We start from the raw sequence: 8921 nt of genomic DNA, 5'->3' as shown, positions 1-8921 counted from the left end.
TATTGAAGTGAGGCTCCACTAACTTAGGGCTCAACTTCCTCCAATTATCTTCCACCATGTGTGCCTTTTTTTTCTTCAAATGAGCTGCACTGAGCTCTCAGGGTCAACCTCTGGCTACCTAAAGCAGGACTCTGGGTCCCTCTGTTCGGCTTGCTGGAGGGACAGTTCAGGTTTGGGCCCTTTGGGTCCCAGGTTTGGCTGTGTCCAACAGAATCCATCTGTGGGGGCTCCCTCTGGAGTTTTTAAAGTTTTCACCTCACTAGGGCTACTAGTTTTGGTGCCCCTAATCTGTTGATGGGGGTGCTTTATTTGACAGGGGCCCTGTGGGGGGTCTCACTGTCCTTCTTGTCCTCTGCAGCCCTGGGCTGGCTAAGGCAAGGTAGAGAGGGGCAGGTTACCTGCTCCAGACTGGATCCCACCTGAGAAGGGTCCACTGCCATCAGAGGCTCTGTCAGGCCAGGCCTAACAACCTCTGGGGCAGTTCCTTCATCAGGGGTAAGATCAGTTCCCTGAGGAGGCTGATCCTGTCCTAATGTCTGGTGATGGGGAGATTTCTCTTCCTCCTCCATGCTCTCAGTTTGGGTGGAGTGATCCATCATTTCAGGCTTCACAACACACATATCACTTTGAGTTTGGGCTGTGGCCATCACAGCCCCACCAACCTTTTCAGGAGGAGACTAAGTTTGAGTTTCTGCTGTTATCATAACAGCGTTGCTATTCTGTTTAGGAAGAGCTTCTGCTAAAGATGGGGCTGAGTCTTGCACAGCCCTACCAACCTTTTCAGGAAGGACATCTTGGGTTGGGGCTGTAGCCATTACAGCCCCACTAACCTTTCCATTGGAGTTCACCATTTTAGAATGGGTTTCCTGTTCAACCTCAGCCCACGCTGAGATTTCTAAATCAATACCAATTAGGCAGTCTACAGGCAAGTTCGATGATACTGCCACTCTCTTTGGGCCAGTGACACCTCCCCAGCTGAGACTTACTACTGCCATGGGATGATTTGTTTGAATTCCATCAATGTTTGTTACCTGGTATGTGGCAAAAGATAGAAGTTGCTTAGAGGGGTCTATACAGTCAGCCAACATGGTGATGCTAGCCCCTGTGTATCTAAAGGCTTCAACTTTCAAACCATTGATGATGAGTTCTTGTCTATATTTGCTCAAGGTATTTGGGCAATCAGAGAAGTTGGCAAACCCCATGCCAGTCTCATAAACAAGATCATTTGGGGATGGGGACCTAGATAGGCCAGGGTCCACCTGTGCTCCAAAAGTAAACCCACCCAGATTCCTGGGTGTGCTCCCACTTCCTGGGGGATTACTGCTGACAGTAACAGGAGGTGTTGGAACTGGCTTTGGAGGTATATTCTCTTTATTGCCATTCTTGGGACAACAGTTGTCTGTTTTGTAATGCCCAACCTGTTTACAGGCATGACAATAAGGCTTTTTCTGAGTTGAAGAAGTGTCTTGGGACCCACCCCCATTCTTGGAGTTTTGGGGCCCTGGGGAAGTCTTTTCCTTACTTTTATCCCCACCCTTTTCTTGAGGCTTGGTAGACTCCTTCTTCTGGTTATTGTCCTGATTCTTAGGCCTAATCCTGGTTCTGACCCATTTATCTGCCCTCTTTCCCAAATCTTGGGGAGAGGTCAAATCTGAGTCCACCAGGTGCTGGTGTTAGAGCTGGTTCTGACAATTACTTAGGATCTGCTCCCTCATAATCAAATTATACAATCCTGTAAAGTCATGTACTGTGCTGCCATGTAGCCAACCCTCCAGAGCCTTAATAGCACAATCTACAAAATCAGTCCAGTCCTGTGTCTGTGTCTTCTGGGTGTCTCTGAACTTCAACCTGTACTGTTCAGTGGTTAAGCCAAACCCATCTATTAGAGCACTTTTCAGGACTTTGTAGTTTTTAGCATCCTCATGTCTGACAGTGAGGAGCTTATCTCTCCCTTTCTCTGAAAAGGAGTACCATAAGATTGCTGCCCACTGTTCCTCAGGAACCTGCTGTACCATGCAGGCTCTCTCAAGAGCAGTTAACCACTTGTGGATGTCATTCCCTTCTGTGTAGGGGGGCACAATCTTTGTCAGGTTTCTAGTATTATAGGACCTGTCTTTCTCTCTAGGATTATTGTTGCTGCCACCAGTGGCATCTAAGCCACACATTTTCTGTTCCCTTGCTAAAGCAAGTTTAGCTTGGGCCAGGGCTAACTCTTCCCTCTCTATCTGGAGTTCTACAGCTCTCATCCTGGCCTTATGGTCTCTTCTCTGGGGGGAAGTCATTCCCCTCTGAGAGTTTCTTGAGACACTAGAAATGTGAGAGTCCCCTGATTGAGATCTCACCCTTCTGTTGCCTGTGGGAACTAGGTTATAGGATCTGGGGAGTTGCTGGCCCTCTCCATTCCCATGTAGGTCTAAGTTAGCCTGGTTAAGCCTAGCAACTACAACCTGGTTCACCCTCTGATCCTGATCCTCAGGCTCATCCACTTCTGAGCCATCCTCCTCTTCCTCCTCTTCCTCTTCTGGAGTTGTCTCATTCTCAGGGTGGGTCATTCCATCTCCTAAATCTAAGGGAGCTGCACTCGCCTTATCTAAGTCATCCTTTTCCAGGATGGCTATCAGGATAGGAATAGTGGGGTGTCTGCCCCTTTTTAGCCCTCTTGCAATGCACAAGGCACTCAAGTCTTTGTGGCTAAGTTTGTCATAGCTGGAAGTTGCCTTGGTAAGGTCAACTGTCGCAGGGACAGAGCCTGAGGCTCCACCTGCGTCAGACATGACTGCTAGTGAGGTGCAAGTGGTGCACTTACCTACACTAAGTGTTTTCCTACTGTACCTTGCTAGTGAGTTGTAGTCAGGGTGTGCTAATCCCTTTTATCTACAACTACTAAGTTCAGTAGAACTTAATATGCTAAGCTTTTGATTTCTATGTACCTAGGGTACTTTATGTGATCTTTCAATTTGATAAAAAGATTGCAATGGTAAAACAACAGCAAGCTCAAATCCGCACCGCTGCGCACCAATGTGAGAAGTTGGCCTGATATATGATGTTTCCAATTCTGGAACCACCTTGTATCAGTCCAAACAACCCTTATGGTGTCTGGTTGTAAGTCAACCTTATTAGACGAGCTATCTTAATGGTAGCATAGACTAAGCAGCCTTGAAGGCTTAACTCAAGAGGTCGTGTTAAGCGAGCTGTTTTACCAATCACAGTCCGGTAAGATCAAATGAAAGGACACCACACAAGTATATATTATAAAAAAATATGTATTTATTTCTAAAATAATCCCCAGTACTCTTTATGAGCAAAGGGGCACAAGCGTTAAATCAAAAGCACAGTATAAAATACAAAGTTGCACAATTATGGATGAGGGCGAGTGGCCACTCAAACCATATATTAAAAAAGTGGCATAAGAGATACCAATCGAACAATGGTTAGGCCTCGGGCCTAGGGATTCGCTGGGAGCAGTCGGGACAAGCAATGCTGAAGTCGAGAAAAGCCCGCGGGATTTGGGTGCAGCGCTTAAAGCACACGCATGCACCAATGTTAAGTTAACGGTCGTAAAAGTTACACAGGTAGAGTTTTAGGATACTTCCGCTGAACCTAGATGGACAAAACTTTAGACTCAGACCCTAGAGGTGTGTACCAGTGTGGGAACACCGGCGTTGCAATGTTACCTCACCCACAGGAAGAGGGTGCATAGGGTCGAAATGGCGTCGGGTTTCATCACGCAGGTTCTTGGTGCTTGAAGCTGAAGATGCTGCAGGCGATGTGAAGGAGAAGTGTCCGGTATGATCCATGGGTGGATCAGAGTAGAAAGGTACCTGAAAGCAGAGGGGACAGAGTCTGGGTCACTCAGCAGTGACCAGGGTGGAACCAGGACGGAACTAGGCCTGGGCGTAGCGGGCGTAGTGGGGCTTCGCGGAGCTACGTGAAGTGGGCGAGAAACTACGCCCACCTCCGCACTCCGCATAGCCCCACTACGCACCGCAGGCCTCCATCCCTCCCGCCCTCCCTAAATACTTTAATTTAAATGTTAGAAAGAATTAAAAGTCACTTACCTTGCCCGCCGCTGCCCGCCGCGTTTCCGGGGCTCCCTCTCTTCATCGCCGCCGTCTTGGGTACTAATGCGCATGTGCGGGCGGCCGCGCATGCGCATTTCTCGTGAGAAATGCACATGCGCGGCCGCCCGCGCATGCGCATTAGTACCCAAGACGGCAGCGATGAAGAGAGGGAGCCCCGGGGACGCGGCGGACAAGGTAAGTGCCTTTTAATTCTTTCTAACATTTAAATTAAAGTATTTAGGGAGGGCGGGAGGGAGGCAGGTGGCGGACAGCTACGCACCATCTGCGGAGCGTGCGTAGTGCCGAATTCTACACCTGCAACGCAAAATGCGTAGAAGCCGGCACTACACACACTCCGTGCACGGAGCGTAGCTGCCCGCCCAGGCTAAGACGGAACCAGGCAATATCGGGCGCAATCAGGTGGTTGTCGAGGAGCTTCTCTCCACTGCCACGTGGGCTCTGGGGCATCTGTGACGTCCAGGAGCGGGTCTCGAGCTGTCCCACGCAGGCTCTCACGTCGGCGCTGTCGGCTTCAAGACCGGAGCAAACAACACTTGGCAAGAGCAATCCACCCAGGACTGGATGATTGCTTCTCACTCGGACCAGGAGTGCTCCTTTTCAGAGGAGCTGGTGCAAGTCTGGAGCAACCAGAATCGCAAGTTGTATTTAGGTTTTCGCTGGCACAGGGGCCACAAGCCAGCTGGCAAGTGACTGGGCCAACGCATCAAGCCAAAGAAAGCAGAAGGGCCCCACGCAGCATTTGTCGAGTGTAGAGGGGTGAGCTCTGGTGCAAAAGTGGCTCAGGGTTGGGGCTTCTCAGACCCTGGTGTACAGCTTCGAGGGTCACTCATGGGCTGCACAGTCAGCGTCTCGTGGTCTTCTCAAGATGGCATGCCCCATGCTTCCGGTCACCTCCACGGGTCTCAGCTCTGCAGGGACTGTGGATCGGGCTGTAAGAAGGTAGGCAAGCTTGATCTCGCCTATCTCTGTTGCTCGAGTTCCGGCGGGAACTGCAACAAAGCAGACGTTGAGGTGCTGGATGGTGCCTGTTTGCACAGGGTGGTCACTCCTTGATCACAAGGGAGATTCTTCAGTCTTCTACGTTGAGTAGGATGTCGAAGGGTCCAGAGTTTTGTTTCAAATGTTTTGTCAGGACAATCTGAGTGCGTTGGCACTGCTCCCATTCTTATACCAATCTAGGGGGCTGAAATACCTGCTAGGTCCCCTCCTATGGGTGGGACCCAGGAAGGGGGTGGATACACCCCTTTCCTTTGATCCAGGCCACGCTGGGACAGGGGCTGGTGTGCCCCAGAACCGGTTTGGCCAGATTATGCAAGGGGCAGCCTTGTGCTCCCCAGGCAGTGTCTGGTTTCTTTCAAACCTCCCTGCTACAATTCACTATCTCCTGTCTGGGGTGGTGTAACACCTCCCAGCGACAGGAAAGCCTGTGTCCAGGCCTCCTCTGCTGAGTTTCAGTCGGCATCAGGAGGTCAGACTTGTGTCTATGGCAGAAGCATCCATTTTGTGGATCTGAGGCTCTTTTAAAAATCAACCGCATTTCAGTAAAGTAACATGTCTTCTCCCTCTAGAGGGGTGGAATGCTATCCCCGTCAACAGAACTGGCGAGGGGGTAGTATTCCAAATCGTATGACACCTTACACGACATGTTTTGATAAAGCCAAACCAAAGTTAACATATAACCGCAAGGATTATAATGCCCTTAATAGTATATGGTATGGCTTTATCCCGGAACAGCTTAGGGAATTGGTCCCAAAAGCTGCATACAGGCTCAGCTCATGCTAGAGCACCATCTCACATAAAACCAAGCACTACAGGATCTAAGGCCTGCCATAGGAGTGGCTTATAGGTTTATATGTGTCCAATTAGGTTTAGATATAGGCATACTATATCTAAGCGAGGGGTGATTACACCACCTTGCCCCAGCTGAGTGATCAGCCAGTTGTGTTAATTTTGGATAGCCAGCCAGGGGTGGCAAAAGATATGCTGCAGCCCCTGGTAGGCCTTGGATGCACCTATGCCCTGGGCACCTATAGTGCACTGTACAGGGGCTGATAAGGTGACCCAAGCCAATTTAGTTATGCACCTAGGGTACATGGAATCCATTTTACAGAGAGGGCAGATAGCCTGGGGCCCTGATTAGCAGGGAACCAGGCCAACTAAGTCGAAAACCAGCTAAACACAGGGCAAAAAATCTGGGGTAACCATAGTCAGGTAGCCACCTTCCTACACACAGCATCCCAGTTCACTCTAAGTCACTCCACTACCCTATTTGCCCCTCCTCTCTATGACGCTGTAACACAGGACACTCTGTTATTCTACTCCACTGTACTGTATGACACGGTACTCCACTGTACGCCACTCCATGAACAACATGCCACTCCACTGCACGACAGTCCACGCCATTGTATGACACTCCATGCTGCTCCACTCTATGATATACCACTCCATTCTAACAGGCACCACTCCAGTGTACCACATGCCACTCGACTCTATGTCAATCCACTGTACGCTATTCTACTCTATGCCACTCTGCTCTATGTCACTCTACTCCACACACCTCTACTCTATGCCACTCCACTCTATGCTATTCCACTCTACTCCACTCACTTTACACCACTCCACTATATGTCACTAGTGAATTCAGTTTCACTCTATTCTATGACACTCCACTGAACACCACTTCACTGTACAACACAACCATCTCAACCACTGCACTGCATGCAAGTCCATGCCACTGTTCTCTATGACATGCCACTCCACTCTACAACACACCACTCCAGTCTGACTCATGCTACTGCACTATTTGATATGCCACTCCACTCTATGCCACTCCTTTTCATGCTATTCCACTCTACGCACTCCACTGTCCGCTATTCCACTCTCCTCCACTCCATTCTATGATACTTCAATCCATGATGCTGCATTGAATGCCACACCACTCTATGCTATTCCACTAAACACCAGTCCACTTTAATCCACTCCACTCTAATCTATGACACACCACTTCACTGGGCACCACTCTACAATACACCACTCTACACTATTCTACTCGCTGCCACTTCAGTACACACCACTGCATTTTACATGATGCCACTTTATGCTATTCCACTGAATGCCACTCCACTCTACTGTATGGCAATAAACTTTACTCTATTGCACTATGCATGACTCCACACTACACCACTGCACTCTAGGCTACTCCACTCAATGCTGTTCCACTTTATGCTATTCCACTCTAAGCCACTACATTCTACTCTACAACATACTGTTGTTGTTGTATAAGCTTTATGTTGACAACTTGTGTCGTAAAATCTATAAAAGCACCAATTATAAGCGAGGGCCTTTAACAAGAGAGAGGGACTATATTAGCGGTATAGCCCATCTACGAAGGGCTATAAGGCTATTGGAACATTCTGTCACTAGAGGACAGAATGTTCTAACAAAAAAAACAAAGCCTTTTGGGAGCGTGAGGGGATTGGAATCCCCTCAGGGTCCTTGAAGCCTTTGTTCACAGCCAGAGCTGTGAACAAACAAACATTGGAATGTTGGAGCTCCAGGCTTATACCAGCCATTATAAGCCCAGAGCACTACATTGTTTTCAATGGAGCTCCCAACATTCCAATGTTCTAATAAGGGAAAATGTATAAAAGTAGACAGTTCATGCAGGTGCTGTTACAATAACATACATACAAATTGTTCATTATGATTCACGAGTACAATGGAGGAGCAATACAAAATTCAACAATTCAGTGTTAAAAGACAATTCGCACAACATTACAATATTAAAATGTACTTTAAACAGTGTAAAAGGGGATGGGAGAGTGTCACTGTATTGGCACACTTGGAGCCTCCTTAGTTAAACCTAGTACCCAGCAGTCGTTTTGGTTGCCTTTTCAACCCTCTCTGAACAGAATTACAGAGTAATTATATACAATAAAGTGCATGTGCCTAACAACTGAAGGAATCATGGATTGCCAACCTATAAACCCTTAGGCAGCTGAGTATAGAAGTCATCCTACTGGTTGCTGTGAAGCTCCTATATGAGCCTTCCTCCTAATAGTCCACGTGTGGCTTAAGAACTTGGCCACTCCACAGGCAAAGAGTGGTCTAGGATGAGATTTTAAAATGGGCAAGGCATCCCGATGGTTCTGTGTGCCCAGTTGCCGGCAGATCGGTTTAAGCCATTTGGAACTGGGTTTGGCATAAGCCTGGCTGGCAAACATGACATGAGCAACGGACCCCACTTGGGCCTTGCAGCTTGGGCAATCGCTTGAAGCGGGTCGCGTGGGTGCCAGTTTGCTGTTACCTCACAAACGGGGGACCTAAAATAGATGTATAACATCCTGTCCCGAGGGACCTGAATTATATCTAGGTAGGGCTCCAGGAACCTGGTCTCTTGCTGCTCCACCCATTCCCAATAGTATTGTTTAAGCACTTCCTTTCGGAGTTTGTCCCATAGGGCTAGAAGCCCTAGTTCAGCCTTCAGTTTCCTAGCATTTCAGATCCAGCATATCTTATTGCTCATGTCTAACCAGATAACCTCAGATAGGGCTTCCGCATAGGAAAGGAGCCCCAGGGTCCGCCTGATGTAAGCCCAGAAAATCAACAGGCGGAGCCTCGCTAAATCTCAGATGGAGCGCCTGCCCATGTCAAGCATTAAGGGAGTGAGGGGGTGCTTTGGGGCAGCATCACAAGGTCCCTTAGGAATTTGTGCTCTGATCTGAAGAGATCGGGATCTTATTAAATCTCCACAGCTCAGTGCCATACAGAGCTGTGCTGATTGCTTTTGAATTGTAGACCTGAAGAGCAGTAGCCACAGGTCGGCTGTGTGAAGAGCGA

General features: G+C 48.6%; 1 pseudogene; it reads right to left on the bottom strand.

The window, feature by feature from the left end:
- Positions 1-501: 501 nt before the first annotated feature.
- Positions 502-2774, bottom strand: LOC147663341 (uncharacterized; annotated as a pseudogene).
- Positions 2775-8921: the final 6147 nt, after the last annotated feature.

This window comes from Lissotriton vulgaris, unplaced genomic scaffold (genome assembly GCF_964263255.1).
Source record: "Lissotriton vulgaris unplaced genomic scaffold, aLisVul1.2 SCAFFOLD_4977, whole genome shotgun sequence".
NCBI lineage: Eukaryota > Metazoa > Chordata > Amphibia > Caudata > Salamandridae > Lissotriton > Lissotriton vulgaris.
This window is presented reverse-complemented; position numbering and strand designations above follow the sequence as displayed.